At 39.1% G+C, this 17,444-nt stretch overlaps 1 protein-coding gene across 3 annotated transcripts in view; it reads left to right on the top strand.

Moving 5' to 3' along the window:
- The first annotated feature begins 1,205 nt into the window (after window positions 1-1,205).
- The window catches only part of DNAJC13 (DnaJ heat shock protein family (Hsp40) member C13), a 116,916-nt gene continuing 100,677 nt past the window's right edge, over window positions 1,206-17,444 (top strand). For 2 of the 3 annotated variants that reach the window (XM_058553085.1, XM_058553095.1), the window contains exon 1: window positions 1,207-1,319. The gene's annotated coding sequence lies outside the window, so the exon portion shown is untranslated. Of the gene's footprint in view, window positions 1,320-17,444 lie in introns of all 3 variants that reach the window. The other variant, XM_058553106.1, reaches the window with a different exon arrangement.

Below are 17,444 nucleotides of genomic sequence, written 5' to 3'. Positions count from 1 at the left end.
TACCAGCCATCAGATCGCCCAGAACCCCAGGCCTCTGAAGCAGAGTGCGCGAACTTAACCATAAAGCCACCAGGCTGGCCCCAGGATCACTTATTTTTGAACTGTGGTCTTGAGAGTTCAGGTCTGGGAGCAGAGACTGAACTTCCTTAATTAAACCTTTACCCACAAGTAACACATAATATCCCCTCTTTTCTCTAACCTGACTCCCTTCCTCCAGCTCCCATGTATGTTCACGGAGATGGTGTCAAGGGCACAGGCTCTGGAGTCAGACCGCTTGGGTTCAAATACCGAGTCCACTACTGTGGAGAGAGGCCTCAGTTTATCTGCAAAACCAGGATAATTCCTACTTCACAGAGTTGCGGATTAACTAAGTAAATCCCTTGACACGTGATCAGCAGACAATAAATGGGAGCTATCAGTATTTTCTTTCTGGCACTCCCACCAGCAAAAGGCTGTAGGCATCTCCGAAGCTTTAGTCTCCGCGACCCCCCGAGACCAACCAAAATTGCAACCCTTTTCAGCTGTCGTTCTAGGAGTCTCAATAGCAAGCGAAATTGCGGCTCCCAAGCCAACCAAATCGGGTAGTAGCCTGAGGCTTCAGACTGCCTCGCGGATACTCCATGGCACGTCAACTAAAGGGCTAGCCTGAGGAAACGCTTTAAAACAGGACTTTAGGGGATTAAGAGTGCAAAACCACGCGCCACTACGCAACCCGCCGGCAGGACTCGGAGCCCCACTCGCCCAGGGGCGTGGCCCTTCCCGCGCGCGCGCGCGCGCCGAGGGGCGTGTCCCTTTCGGCACGCCGAGGGGCGGGACCTCTCCCGCGCTGCGTGTACTCCGGGTCCCACAGCCGGCTCCGCCATTCTGCGCATGTGTAACTGCAGCTGGGGGGGGGGGGGGGGGGGGGGCGGGCCCGCGGAACGCAGAATTTCGGGGACAGGGGGCGAAAGGGACGGGTAGGGCGGGGCGATGAATGCGAGGGGGCGGGGCAGAAGGCGGAAGAGTTGAAATCAGCTGACCGGGTCTCGTGACAGCCTGGGCGGAGGCGACGCAGGCGTATTCGAACGCGGTCGCTCTTAGCTTGAGCGAAGATGGCGGCCTCCAGAGTGAGCCTCTGAGAGGCAGAGGGAGGCGGCGGAGGGGGCGGGGAGGCGGCGCCGCCGCGGCACCAGGAACCCGCGGCAGCGGAGCTACAGGGCCCCGGCGGGGGAAAGGGGAAGTAGTGAGGGGAGGAGGCCGGAGGGCGCCTCATCCCACTCTGGACTTAGAGCCGGCGGCGGGAGGAGCTCGGGCTGGAGCCTCTCCGGCCTCTCGCGAAGGTAAACCACTCCGGGCACCGGACTCTGGGGCTCTCCCTTACCGCCTCCCGGGGGAGGACTTTGGGGGCTAAGGGCAGGGAAAAGAAGGTGTGGTGGCTTGGCCGCCGCAGCCTAAAGCAGCTAAGGAAAGCAGACTACCCTCCCCCTCGGCTGCTGGTCTGGTTCCTCCCGTCGGACTCCCCCGGCTCCGAGTGACATTCGCCCAGGGCGCTGCCTAGTTCAGCCCCACCCGTCTTTTTGCCTTGTGTGCTGCCCACCACGGTCCCTCATTCCCCTCTGCGCATCCTTACGCCTCACACCCCTTGTTCTCCTCTGGGCTCCGCCCTCGGGATTCCCTTCTAGTTTGCTAGTCTGAACACTCTTCCTGCTTGATGCCGGTGCTTGTTTCCGAGGGTCAGTGACCCTCCTTCACGCTTCCCGCACAGACTTGGACTTGCTTTTCTTAGCTTTGTTTCGTTTTGTTAGGAAATGAGCGCCCGCGACGTCTCTTTTCCAGTCTCTCCCTTTTCTAACATCAAGTTTTCCCTCCAGGGCTTTTCTTTCCTGCTAAGTAGATTATTCACAGTGGCCTTTCCTCCTCTGCTGTGATTTCGCCTTTGAATGCGGCCTTTGCAGTTGGTGAAGTAGGACTTAGACGCTCAGGGAAGCGGATGCTAAACGCAGATTTGACTTAGTGCACTTAAGAAGAGTGCCTTCCCTTAAGTTGTCTCCTTATTGTAGGGTATTCAGTCAACCATTCTTGTTTTGAGATGTTTCCTTTGTAAGTGGCTTCGGGGAGGGAAAAGTAAAAAATTTCCCCCCTAATGTGGAGATGGTCTCCCAAAGTAATGATTTCTCGCTTCCCTTCTCTGCTTTTCCCTTTGACCCCACCCTGATTCCCCTCAAAAAGGGGGGCCTCTACCAGATGCTGTTGCCTCCTCTATGAAGGACTTTATACTGTCGGGTTATTTTGAGCCTCTTGGAGTGTAGTGTCTTCGGAAAAAAAGTAAAATTTCGGAATATTTCTTCAAAACCTGTATTTTTTTTCTCACTTTATGGATCTGATAGATTTCTAGGTTTGAAAATACTATCCGCAAAGTTTGAGGAAATTACTCCCAGTGGTCAGGTTTTGTAGTATATTACCAGTACCCTGTGAGTCTATGGGAATATGAAACAGAACTTGGCCTTAAAAAAACAAACAAAACAAAAAAAATGGTAATTTAGAAAACTACTTGTCAGAAATTAGGTATCCTAAAAAGACTTGATTTCACTATTCTTTGGTTTCTGGAAAGTGCTTTATTGTTTGACTTAATTTAACATATAATATAAAACCTTGTTAACATTTTAAATGTAATATGAAAAAGTGTTTAAGTGGCCATATTTCAAACTTGGCTTTGCTGTTAATATCACAATGGACCATAAGTCCTTGTTTAAAAAATACTACATCACACTCCTAGTTTGAAAACAGGAAGTAGAACATATTAAGGGAGGAAAAGAGGAGTCACAGAGTTATTAAGAGATAGGGACATAAAGAACCTGAAGACTATAGTCCACTTCATGGAAAATACCTCCATTTGTATTCCACTGGGAGGCAATGGATATTCCTCTTTTTCTAAAGGGGCGGTAGTAAATAGTCTAAATTATATGAACGTTAGTGAAAAGGTTAGGGTATCATGGAAAGCATGAGTTGCTTGTAAGAATTTAACTTTATCCACATTTAAAAGCTGGTTGCTTAGGTAGACTATAACAATACTGGCTTTATTAAATTTGCAAAAAAGTTGATAGTGGAGTCTGGTTCTCAGTAGATACTAAATTACAGTTGAAATAAAAAGAATCTGTTTTAACTAATTTGCCTCCATTCCTCAACACGTCCTGTTTACACAGGTGAATTTGAGGTTTCCTTTGCACATACCTTTTCCCTCCTTCTCTGATTGAAGTACTTAAAATTAGTAAAATGGAAGCAAGGCTATGCAGATAAACTGGCAAAAATTTGGTTGCTACTAATAGTTTTAGGCCTAGATGTTGACAGTAATGTTTAGCAGTTGTTAAAGTGGTTAAATGTTTTGGGAGAGATCCTTTAAGTCAGTGTTTGTCAACTTTATCAAATGCAGTAAAGACCCTCTTTTTATTCCAAATAATTTGTAACACCTCCTTTACTATCCTGAGATAGTTTATAAATAATATAACCACCTTCTGGCTTTGGCCCTGGGACAAAAAGAAGATTTGCTCTCTCTGTTACAACAAAAAAGAACTGGAAAACTGTTAAAGAGCTGATGCCATAGAGCAAACCACATGCCCAAAATTCAAGGAAAGAGTAGATGTGAATTCACAGTCACCTTCATTAGATACAACTGGACACTGGTAAGAAGAGTTCAGCTAGAATAGCTGACAAGTTGATGAAGGCTGAGTGCACCTTGTTCCAATCTCTTTGTCCACAAACCTCACTGGGTACTCTTAGAAAAGATTGGAAAGAGCCCTGGGGAGTGTCTGTTGTGGTACTGACCCGGAGGAGGGAAACAAGCAGCAGAGCTTTCAGGAGGGACAACCAACTGCTCTGGTTTCTTCCCTCTGTCTCTTCTGTGGAACAAAAGCCTTAATCTGTGGGGAGAAGCGTATCTCTGCTGGCCATGTTGGTGAGCATTCAATGACCTGGGGGAAGACAAGAGAAGGGGGAAAGAATCTTCTCCTGGGGGAGGGGCAGAGAGCCCAAAACTGCAACCAGGAGAAGTGAGAAGATCACACCCTTGAAATCCAGGGACGTAGTGTATGCCTAAGGCTAAACCTTAATTAAAACAACAGAGACTACTCCAACCCCCTGCCACCAAGTTAAGCTTTGAATAACAAGTAACTGCAGAATACTTCTAGGAGAGGAATAAGTTTATGTAAAGAGGCACAACACAAAGATTCAGATAGACGTTGCTTTAGTGAACTGTCCCCCCCACCCCCAGGCACAAGCTATTCTGCGGGTATTTGAAGCCTGTGGTACACTGAAGAGAACCAAAGCGGCGGCAAGTCATAAACCCAGCCCAGCTCCTAAACAGTTTAATACCCTGCTAAAGACCTAGCAAAGAACAGGCGTGCCCATTTCCAGTCACAAAAATTATTTATGTTAGTATCTACTGTCCTATACAAATGTCCAGTTTTCATCAAAAAGTTGCAAGGCATGGGCCGGCCCCATGGCTTAGCGGTTAAGTGCGCGTGCTCTGCTACTGGCGGCCCGGGTTCGGATCCCGGTCGCGCACTGACGCACCGCTTTTCCGGCCATGCTGAGGCCGCGCGTCCCACATACAGCAACTAGAAGGATGTGCAACTGTGGCATACAACTATCTACTGGGGCTTTGGGGAGAAAAAAGGAGGAGGATTGGCAATAGATGTTAGCTCAGAGCCAGTCTTTCTCAGCAAAAAGAGGAGGATTAGCATGGATGTTAGCTCAGGGCTGATCTTCCTCACAAAAAAATAAATAAATAAAAATAAAACAACCATAAAAAAAAGTTGCAAGGCATACAAAAAGGGGGAAAACCATTCCCAAGAGAAAGAGCAATCATCAGAACTGCACTTTGATTAACATAGATGTTATTATCTGATAGGGAATTTAAAATGACTATAATATGTTAAAGGTATCTGCAGAAAAGTGGACAATATGCAAGATTAGATAGGTAATTTCAACTGAGAGATAGAAACTATAAGAAAGAATTAAAAGGAAATGCTAGAAATTTCATTATGCAGTAAAGAGATGCAGAATGCCTTTGGGCTCACAAGTAGATTGGACACAACCAGGGAAACAATCAGTGAACTTGTAGATGTCGGTAGAAATTACCTAACTGAAACACAAAAAAAAGAGTTAAAAAAAAGAACAGAACATCCAAGAGCTTGGGAATAATCTTAAACATTTTAGTATATGAGTAATTGGAATCCCAGAAGAAGAAGAGAGAACAGAGCAGAAGAAATGTTCAAATATTTGAGGAAATAATAATTTTCCAAAATTAATGTTAGACATCAAACCATGGATCCAAGAAGCTTAGAGGACAGCAAGGAGGATAAATACTTGCCCCCTGAAAAACCCAAACAAAACACACCTAAACATATCCTATTCTTACTGATGTAAACAAAGGACAAAGAGAAAATCTTGAAGGTGGCCAAAGAAAAGAGAAACATTATATACAGTGGAACAAAGATAAGAGTTACAGCAAGGAAACCATGCAAGCAAGAAGACAGTTGTGTGACAACTTTAAAGTACTGAAAGAAAAAACTAAATATATCTTTCGAAAATGAAGACAAAATATAGACACACTCGAACAAAAGCCGAGCCATATCAATTTGTATGATAGGTGCATTCCTGGAAAATTATGTGCATGTTAAATTGCAAAATGTACTTTGTGGTTTATGTTTAATATAGAATTAAATTCTGGGATTAGTTAATTATAAATAGGTTTTTACAAATGTGAATGACCACTTGGATATTTGAAAGTCAATTGAGAACAATTCTTCAGTCTGTGGGACTTGATTGTGCTTGTACACTGAGGGGTAACTAGACCCATCCACTAAATCCTAGTAGTGTTTCTAATTATAGCGACTCTTTTGGGGCAGCATCCTGCCCCTGCCATTACTTTAATTCAAAACTTTAGTCAGTGGTTTTCAACACATTCTCTGCTTCTGTAGTGTTCACATGCTCAGCACATGCCAATCAGTAACATCAGTTGTTTGGTGTGATTCTTAACTGTGGGAACTCCTTTGAGAATCACTGATTTGGGGGATATTTTTGTAGCAAGTAACTAAGCCAACATTGTTGGCTTATCACAACCATGGTTGTGATCATCTTTGCTAATTTAAGACACAGTTACCTTGCAAAGTTACGTTGAAGTGTGGGTCAGTCAAGAAAAATTTAATTTGCTAGTAGTTCTTTTCAGATACTCTTAACTTTATTCAACAGCTTGCATATTTGAGTTTTACTTGTACTTTTATGGACTAATTATGAAGAAGAGTGATCTCTAAAACAACGAAGTCTAAAATCAATGGGATTTTATAGTTTTAGCACTCTAAATTGCCCTTAGAAGTAGACTACACTGCTTTTGTTCACATATTTAGCACATGCCCATTGGTAATATCTCTTTGCTGTCGATCAGTAAGAATTTGATCTTTTGATGAATACATTGAAAACAAAACCCCTAAAGCAATCTAAAATAATTATTTTAATGTTCTGATTTTGTCAAGTATAGTTGCTAGAACATAAAGGATTGATGAGGTTATGAATGTAGGAGACTGTCTCTAGTATTTAATAAATTCTGTACTAATTATATTAAAATTTAAATTTTTGTACATGGATTTCAGACTTGTAGTCTTTAGTCATCTAATGCCATGGGGTTTCTCTCTCCCTCAAACTTCTAGTCAAGATACAGAACGTATTTTGGATGTCTATCAAATCTTAGAGTACATAAGCCACCCCAAACTTTAGAGCTGCTGGGTTTAATTTTAAAAGTGGGATTTTACTTTTTTTAGTTACAAGATAGATTTGGGAGTGTTCTGTAAACTGTGAAGCACTATGGCAGAGTTAGGAATAATAGGGATATTTTGGAAAGAGCCAAACTAGAAATTTGCATGTTGTTGCTATTTTGTATTGGGTGAAAGAGAAATTGTAGCAACTTAAACTTGTCTTTTACTAGTGTAAAGAGAACAGTGTTTGGATATTAGGATGCTTACTGTAAAACTTTCATCCAGTTGTATTTGTTATATGCTTAGGAAATTTAGTTTCCCATTATGCATTTACTACAGTGATGGGAAAAAGAGCAACAAGTTAAAACATGGCAGTTGGGAATCTCTTTTGCCCGTTAAGGTCTATTTAGCATAATAGAGCAAGATTATTAAGTTCCTATTTGTGAGCTGAAAAAGAGTTTATTGAACTAGTACATTATGTTCTTGCATAAACCAGATTTGCCTCAAAGAGAAAATGAAATAGAAATTAGGTCTAAAAAGTTTCAGGAATGTTTACGAAGTAAAAATATGTAAATGATCAGTTGCATTGATTTCACAGAATTGCTTAAGTGAACACGTTTGTTAGGTTTTTTTTCAGGTAACTATTTCAAGGCATTTTTAAGTTTTGAAAAGGGAAGAGTCATAGTCCTGCATCTGTCTTGAAAAAAAAATTAATTTTTTACAACAGACAGAGGTCTATTTTGTGAGAAATAAGAATTGTTCTCTCAGATGAAATGAACATATGTGTGATTAGAATATGAAGAGACAGGTGTCTTTTTCAGTATTTCATTTATATTGAATAGAAAAGGCTAACAAAATTAACTGCTATGGTATGCTGGCTTGCCCCTCCTCCCCATTAAGATAATATTAAAAGTGTTTGTTCGGATTTAGGGGTTGCTTTTGAATTTCTCTTGCCCTTTTATTTCAAGAATATATATCCAGTTTCTAATTGGAAAGGAATGAATTTTAAAAAGAATGCGGGGGATCTTATATTATTTTGCCCTACTCTGTGGTGGTAAAAGTCTTTAAAAGTGCGTTTGAATGTGGCAGACAGTGCAAAGGTTTCAATATTATAACTTCTGGGCGATTATTTGGACATATAATTGTCAGCCGAAATTTGATGTTATTGCTGGCTTTCTTCTGTAACAACATTTATTTTGGAGTTACTGGGTTCTTCAACAAGTTAAAGCTAAGATGGGATGTACTAAAATCTTTGTGATCTATTTTATAGCTGTTTAAAGATGACTGTACTGTAGGTATCATACACATTACACATACTGATTTGTTGTTCATTTAGAAAGAAATGCTTTTGCCTATACTTGAGCTATGTATTAAAACATGAAGCTGAAAATTAAAAATTAAAAAGGAGGATTAAAGTTCATATCAGTTTTCCGCCATACGCAGCACATTCTAAGACAGTCTAGTTGTAGCTTTTTAATCTGGGTAAAAGTTAATGTTCTGTTAGCCATTTATATGTTTTACCTTTTTTTTTTTTTTGGTGAGGAAGATCAGCCCTGAGCTAACATCCATGCTAATCCTCTTCTGTTTTTTTGCTGAGGAAGACTGGCTCCGAGCTAACATCTATTGCCAATCCTCCTCCTTTTTTCTTTTCCCCCGAAGCCCCAGTAGATAATTGTATGTCATAGTTGCACATCCTTCTAGTTGCTGTATGTGGGACTCGGCCTCAGCATGACTGGAGAAGCGGTGCATTGGTGCGCGCCCGGGATCCGAACACGGGCCGCCAGTAGCGGAGCACAAGCATTTAACTGCTGAGCCATTGGGCCAGCCCTATGTTTTACCTTTTATTTGAAACTGAACTAAGCTAGTAGTATAATTCACTCAGATTTCGAATCCAAATGAAACTAGGTCTTTAAGAAGCTGGTAATAAGGGACTCAACTCGTTGGTTATTACCCAGGATTAGCCTCTGCCTCAGCAAAGGCGCTCCTTCCACCTGCATTTTCAATGGTATATAGCTGTATGAGGAAGTATTAAGTTCATAAATTAGTTCCTATCATGTGAGTCTCTACCATATTTTCAGGTGTAGTTTCACAATGTAGCAGAAAAGCAGTGTTCCTGTTGTAGGAGAGTTTAGTCAGAAAATAAAGACAAATGCAATTTTCTCCTACAGCCAAGTTGAAAGAACTGTATATTAGACACTCATATACTCACCTCCAAGGTTTTCACATTTGCATTTTACTACACTTGCTTTATTACATATCTATCCATCTTAATTTTTGATGTATTTGAAGACAAACTCATGTTTTTAATTCATTATTTGAGAGCAGAGTTAATGATGAAAGAGTTTATTCTTTCATTTTACAGGCCCAAAGTGGAAACATTAGTATCTTATCTGCTCTCTGGAAGTTGTCATATTTGTGTAAAAATCACTTACAGTTGATCATGCAAAATGTATGCCTAAAGACAACCTTGATTAAAGCCAATTCCTTCCTTCATTCACTAGTGTATTATTTTTCTAGGTATACTCATTTATCCCTGGCTAAGTGAGTGCTCTGTTTGAGTTTTTACTTAACACAAGCCATGCACATACACTTAATTTTGCTATGTATGCAAATTCTTGTGCTTATAGCTGGCTGTAATCTGCTTGGGTGCCTGTGGTGTCAAGTCCCTTCATCCCGCTTTTTGTTCTTAAGTGTCAATTTGATGTAGACTTCTGCTCAGTGGACTCTCAAATCCTGAGATTTTGTGTCAAAATCCTATCTTCTAAAAGATCATTCTCATTTTATTCATAAATAATCTTAAATGGATTATCAGTTTTACTGCCAGTAATAAATTAGAGAAAGTGAGAACATTAAGTGTTCGAAAGCACGAAGCAAGGGAATTCATTGAAGAAGCCAAAATGCCTGTGTTGCCCTGAATTTGACTTTTTAACCCTTAGTACAGATCTCTCAAAACAACAAACTGAGAAGTTGCAAAAAAGCTCTGTTGGTGGTGTAATATTAGGATAAAGACTGAAGTGAAGCCGACTTGCAAAGATCGGAGATGCTTTTAATGTGATTTAGTTACAAGGGTGTGTAAATGAGTTTTTCTCATCAAAAAGAAGGGTATGTCTTTGAGAATTTGAAGTGCGACACTTGCAGAAATGAAGGAGATGAAATTTAAGCAGTGATTAATTTGAACAGATACATTTTTGCTGATTTGAATAGTGTCTCAGCAAATCGCAGGATGGCAAATGCTGATGATACAGCTGCTACCAAGATATCCAACAATTTTTACATTTTTTTAGTGGACAAATTTATTATTATTTATAGAATGTGCCTAATGACTGTTATTGCTATTACCTGCTTGATGATAGACCTGCTTGATACTAGAAATTCTACAGATTTTTCATCACTATTAAAGGGAATTATAGTTGCTTAAGAGTTTTTGCCTATGAGCAACAGTTTTAGAACCACTTTTAACACTAATTAAAGGAACATGTACAGAGAAGATAGTGAATGGAGATTATTTTTATGGAGGGAAGTTCTTTTTTTCCAAAAGTTTCTCAAACCATAGTTAACCTGTAGGCGTAAAACATAAATTAAAAAATATTAGGTTGCATACATGTAAAGAAACATTTTTAATAATTGAAATTCCAAATGCCTAAGTGGGGAATATTTAAAGTGTAGTGAATAAGATTGACTTCCAAAATAATAGTAGGTTGGAGAAATAAAGAGAAGCTTAAGTGATAGGTTATAGTTGACTTAAGATAATTGTTAAAAATTTTATCTAGCATGATTATTTTGGCCTATCTGATAAATTTTTTTCTTTTTAAAAACCTTTTTAGGAAAGATAAATTCTAAAGAATAAAGTAATAATAATAATAAAGATGCCCTCAAGTACTCCACCCAGTTCAAGAATTATGGTATATTGGTATAGTTGTTTTTTTGTTTTTTTTTTTGTGAGGAAGATCAGCCCTGAGCTAACATCCATGCTAATCCTCCTCTTTTTGCTGAGGAAGACTGGCTCTGAGCTAACATCTATTGCCAATCCTCCTCCTTCCCCCCCCCCCCCGCCCCAAAGCCCCGGTAGATAGTTGTATGTCATAGTTGCACATCCTTCTAGTTGCTGTATGTGGGACACGACCTCAGCATGGCCGGAGAAGCGGTGCGTCGGTGTGCGCCCAGGATCTGAACCCAGGCCTCCAGTAGTGGAGTGTGTGCACTTAACCGCTAAGCCACGGGGCCGGCCCGGTATAGTTATTTTTGAATAAGTAGGTATTTATTTTGAATGAGTAGGTAAAAACTACAAATACTGATTAAGTGAATAAAACACTGTACACATCTTCCTCGACTTACAATGGGGTTACATCCAAATAAACCCATCGTAAGTTAAAAATATCGTAAGTCGAAAATGTATTTAATACACCTAACCTACTGAACATCATAGCTTGGCCTAGTCTTAACCATGCTCAGAACACTTACATGAGCCTACAGTTGGGCAAAATCATCTAAGACAAAGCCTATTTTATAATAAAGTGTTGAATATCGCATGTAATTTATTGAATACTGCACTTAAAGTGAAAAACAGTGGTTCTACAGGTACAGAATGGTTGTAAGTGTATTGATTGTTTACGCTTGTGATCGCATGGCTGACTGGGAGCTGCGGTTTGTTACTGCTGCCCAGCATCAGGACAGAGTATCGCTAGCCTGGGAAAAGATCAAAATTCAAAAATCAGAGTACGGTTTCTACTGAATGTGTATCACCTTTGGACCATCGTAAAGTCAAAAAATTGTAAGTTGAACTATCGTTAAGTTGGAGACCACCTGTACTTTTGAAGGTAGAAATTCTAGGTGATATACCTTGACTAGTACAAGGATGAAATTAATAGATAAAAGACTTAGAGAGGATCATGTAATTTAATAATGATAACTTTCCCCCCAACATGCCTTAAGAGGTACAGGCATGTAAGTGACCTTGAAAATGAAAGAGGTGGTAGAAATACTCGAAGGACTGTTGCGTATCTGGGGTAGTATATTTAAAGTACAGTAACTATTATGAATGCAGTTAATATTTTTGAGTGCTTATTCTGAGCCAGCCATCACACTAACCCCTTTATTCGAGTTACCTCATTTAGTCCTCACCACAGCCCTTTGAGACAAGTATTGTCATCCCTGTTTTATAGATGAACTGTGATTCCGAGAAGTTAAGAAACTTGTTCAAAGTTATACAGCCAGTAAATGGCAGTTATTACTAGCCTGTCTTTGGTCATAAGTAACATTTTTAAAATTCACCACCTTTACCTTGGTAATAGATCGAGTATTAAAATTACTTCAGTGTATATGTTAATGTAGCTTCTTGTGCTACTCGTTAATGTTTAGTGTGTGCAATAGCAGCTCTGGTATCTGCTACTACAGGGAGGTATTTCAAGTCAGTCTTCCCAGATTGAATCATCACTTGACCACTGCACTTGGAGGATCCTTAGACTTGCCTTCACTCATTTTCCTCTTGAAGTTGTTCCAACTCTCACTTTGAATGATACATAGTCAGTTAAGAATATTCTTGTCCTATTTTTTCTGATATTTCCACTTTGCCGTTTTCCACTAGTGAGTTATCCCTGTGCCTAGACCGTGTTATCCTCATGGTCTATAAGAGTTAATGCAGTTTCCAGAGCTTCATTAGATTGCCTTCATTAGGTGAAATGACTTGATCACAAAGTGGTTGAGGTTTTACTGAGAATATAAAATAGATTTACTTGAAAATTTGGAAGGGTTAATATTATACTTTTGGGAAGTAGGTTCTGACCTCAGATCTCATTAATCTGGTTATTTTAAAAACTCAATTTTAGTTAAAATAGTTTTTTTGTTGTGGTTGAACTCTTCCTAAAGATTATTGTGAAATCATATATTGGTAGCAAATTTCTATAATATGTTTGTTTTGAACACTCTGTTTAAAAAAGTTTTAGGGGCTGGCCCAGTGGCATAATGGTTAGGTTCGAGCACTCTGCTTCGGCGGCTTGGGTCTTGTTCCCAGGGGTGGACCTACACACTGCTCATCAAGCCATGCTGTGGCGGTGTCCCTTATGCAAAACAGAGGAAGATTGGCACAGATCTTAGCTCAGGGACAATCTTCCTCAGGCAAAAGGAGGAAGATTGGCAACAGATGTTAGCTCAGGGCCAATCTTGCTCACCAAAAAAAAAAAAAAAAATTTTAAAGCTTATCTGTAGATGGAAATATTTTAAAAGTTTATTTTTAGATAGTACAGTATTTCAGCCTTGGAGACTTCCTTTTTATTTCTTTTGCCCTGTGTTGAGTATGGTAATTTGTTTCACTGCTTGAAATTGGGGGTTTCAAAGGTGTTTCCAACAAGTGCCTAATCATATTTCCAGATAAAGATAATAATCGGAACTAGTTCTAAATTAATCTAAGATTGTGCTATCAAATGATAAATCTGTAATTATATGGTCAGAATGAATTTATTTTGATTTCCTACGTTTGAGAGAAGGTATTATAGTTTAGCTTAAGTATGTAGAGTGTGGAGTTAAGCAGGTTGAGTCCAAAGCCTGGCGCAACCACTTAACCAGCTATGTGACCTTGGAGAAGTGATTTAATTTTTCTAACTCTCAGTTTTCTTGTCAGTAAAATGAGGGTCGTGATACCTGTATCACGGTGTTGTTATGGGGATAAAATGAGATCAATAAATGCATGGTAAATGCCTAGCGTAGTCAATAACACATGATGAGTACTCAGTAAAAGATAGTTCCATAATTTCAGGACACGTCATAAATTTTTTGATTAGGGTCATCTTGCCTTCCCAATTTTAGGATAATCTTTACTGAGAGTTCATAATGGAAAAGCATTATTCTGATTTCCATTTGGAGGCTGTGCAAACACATTATAATAGCATTGAATTATTGCATTATTTCTAGGGTTGACTTGGCTACTTAGGTGAGTATCTCCCCCTTCCCTTACCTCTCAAATATACCCCTACCTAAATATAACATGGCTGAAGGCAAGCTTTTCAGATAGAGGAGTAATTTTCTTCCATAAAGAGCACTTCCATTTTACCTTTTTTTGGTTGTCATTATTCAGGATTGGCTGCAAAATAGCAATATCATTTGTTGCTTTCTAAAACATTGGAGACATCAGGTGTGCTTATTTTAGCTGTAGGAACTTCTACTGATGTCCAGAGAATTGAAGTACTTTTTTACTCCTACATTGTATTTTTCTCTCAGCATTGTAATCTACCTCAGGAATACAGTATTTCTTGTAACAGGCCAGGTAGTCAATAGTTTACTTTTAAAATTTTTTAAATTTTATTTTATGTGGTAAGAACAGTTAACCTGAGATCTACCCTCTTAACAGATTTTTAAGTGTAAATACTTAAAGTGTACAATACTGTTTACAATACAGTATTGTTAACTATTGGCACAATGCCGTACAACAGATCTCTAGAACTTATTTAGAACTTCTTAGAACTTTATTCCCATTAATTTGCAACTCCCCATTTCCCCGTCACCCCGGTTGCTGGCGACCACCATTCTGTTCTCTGCTTCTGTGAGTTTTACTGTTTTAGATGACTCATTTAAGTGTAATTATGCAGTATTTGTCCTTCTGTGACTGGCTTATTTCACTTAGCATAATGTCCTCTATGCTAAGATTTTTATTTTTACTTATTTTTGTGAGGAAGATTAGCCCTGAGCTAACATCTGTGGTCAGTCCTCTTTTTGCTGAGGAAGATTGGCCCTGGGCTAACATTTGTGCCCATCTTCCTCTACTTTATATGGGACGCCACTACAGTGTGGCTTGATAAACGGTGCTTTGGTCTACATCCAGGATCAGAACCCTCGAACCCTGGGCCGCCGAAGCAGAGCGTGCAAACTTAACACTACACCACGGGGCTGGCCAGCAGCAGAGTGTGCTCAAGGTTCACCCATGTTGTCGCGTATTGCAGGATTTCCTTCTTTTTTAAGGCTAAATAATATTCCATTGTATGTATATACCACATTTTCTTATTCATTCATCCGTTGATGGACATTTAAGTTGTTTCCACATATTGGGTATTATGAATAATGCTGCAATGAATGTGGGAGTACTATCTCTTCAAGATCCTAATTTCAGTTCTTTTGGATAAATACCCAGAAGTTTGATTGCTGGATCAAATGGTAGTTCTATTTTTAATTTTTTGAGGAACTTTCCATAGCACCTGCACCATTTTACATTCCCACCAACCGTGTACAAAGTTTCCAATTTCTCTACATCCTCGCCAAAACTTGTCTTTTGTTTTTTTGATAATAGCCATCCTAACAGGTGTGAGGTGATCTCCTGTGGTTTTGAGCTGTATTTCTCTGGTAGTGATATTGAACATCTTTTCATATACCTGTTGGCCATTTGTATGTCTTCTAGTAGTTAAATTTTGTGTAATGTTTTATGACTTCTCTCTCTTTCTCCTTTTATCTCTCCTAACCTAAGAACTCACAGACCTGCGAGTTCATAGGTCTCCAGAAAGTTGTAGATAAGCCCTCTTGTTGTAAACTTATTTTAATTCTCCTCCTAAAAGATCTGTTTGAGTTAACGTATTCCCCCAAATCAGTGATACCTATGAGATCATTCTTTAGGATTGTTTTTTTAATTCTTAAATTTGCTTTGTTATTGTGAGATTATTTTGCCCTCCCTCCCCCATGGATTTAGTAGGAATTTTCTTTATTCCTTCTGGATCATGCCCTAAGTTCTTCGTGGCTGTCATCTAAAATTTTTTTTTATTTTTCTCTCCCTTTCATTTTAAAGTCCTTCAATGATATCAGCCAGTCTTCACTCAAACATGTTTTCTTTTTTTGTTAGTTTTCCCAAGATAGACCCTTGGTACAGAGTCAGTCATTCCAGTATCTTAAGTTATGGACTAGGAATCCAAACTGCGCTCTTCAGTATTAGCCATTCACCTTTTCTGTCCTCCTTCCCTTCCATTGTTCCAATCTTCAGTTATAGTACATAAGGGGAAAATGTCATCTATAGACCCGTATTTTGCATTTTTTTGGTATGTTCTCAGAGATCCTGAGTTTCTTTTCAGTAATATTGCATACTGCAAGTGATTCCAAAGGCAAGGATGTTTGCTGGTTTAATAAGTCTTAGTTGGCTACACATGTCATCCCAGATATACAATCCAGAAAAAACAAACAAAACAACACACCAACTGTCAGGACTATATTTAGCTGGCTCCATACATGCTAGTAGGAAGAAGTCAGTTGACTGTTAAGAGAAATTTCCTCTCTGGTAACAATAAAAGTTCCTCTAAACTCGATGTTACTTGTGGTTCTCTTATTATTCCTCAGAGCATGAATCGATGCTTTTCCAGACGGTTTGACAAAACCTTATTTGGGAGTACCTGTTAGAACATTAAGTTTGAGGTGGACATCAAAATTTCCCATGGGATTGCTGCATTTCATTCATTCACTCAAATACTTATTGAGCACCTGTTTTGTGTTAGGCACTCTTGTAGGCTCTGGGGATGTATATATTAATGATCTTAACAGACACATATCTCTCTCTGTGTATTCTAGCAGGATTAGGTGAAGAATAAATATAATAAATTGCACATTAGAATATCAGAGGTGCCATGGAGGCTAAATGAGCAGGAGTCAAGAGTGGAATAGAGTGTAAAATGAGGATGGGGGTTACAACTTAAAACAAGATAGGGTAGACCTCATTGTAAAGGTGACGTTTGAACACAGATTTGAAGGAGGTGAAGGTGTGAGCTATATAGATATCTAGAGGAAGCACATTCTACATAGAGTATAGAGGTCCTAGCTAATTTGCTAATACAATAAAAAAGGAATGAAGAAAACAATTTCAAAACAGAGGTGTGTTTTTGCCACTCAGGTATATACCCAAGAGAAATGAAAACATGTTCACACAAAACGAATGTTCATAGTAGCATGATTCATAATAGCCGAAAAGTAGAAACAATGTAAATGTCTATCAGCTGAGGAATGGATAAACAAAATGTGGTATATCTATACAATAGAAAGAAACTGGTCCATGCCACAACATGGATAAACTTTGAAAATATTATGCCAAGTGAAAGAATCCAGTCACAAAGACTATATATTGTATGATTCCATTTATATGAGATGTCCAAAATAGGCAAATCCAGAGACAGAAAGTAGATTAGTGGCTCCCAGGTGCTGGGAGTGACAGGGAATGCAGAGTGACTGCTAGCAGGGTTTCTTTTTGGGGTGATAAAAATATTCTGAAAGTAGTGGTGTTGGTTGTAGAACTCTGTGAGCATACTAAAAAACCCCTGGATTATGCATTTTAAAAGGGTGAATTTTATGGTGTGTGAATTGTGTCTCAAAAAGCTGTTATAAAAATGTTTTTGAATGAAAATGGTTTTATTCTAATTATGAAGAGACTACTTGCTGATTAAAAAAAATTGACCAGTGTGTAAAGATGTCAAGAAAGCTTAAGTGAACCGTAATTCCAGCCATTCAGTTTGCATTATTGACACTTTGGTATGTATCATACAGTATTTTTTAGGGTGTATTTCTAATAAGGGTAGGGAGAAATAGCCAAGTCATGAAAGAAGAAATATATGACCATATTCATTTTTAATTTTTATTCCATATGAAGCAAATGATGTAGTATTTTCAAAATTTATCAACAGTTTTTCATTAGTAGCCAGTTCTAACAATTTATCCTGTAAAATTAGCTAAATTTAAAGTTTTTCATGAAATAGATGGATT

This window comes from Diceros bicornis, chromosome 2, assembly GCF_020826845.1.
Source record: "Diceros bicornis minor isolate mBicDic1 chromosome 2, mDicBic1.mat.cur, whole genome shotgun sequence".
Classification (NCBI taxonomy): Eukaryota; Metazoa; Chordata; class Mammalia; order Perissodactyla; family Rhinocerotidae; genus Diceros; species Diceros bicornis.
This window is presented reverse-complemented; position numbering and strand designations above follow the sequence as displayed.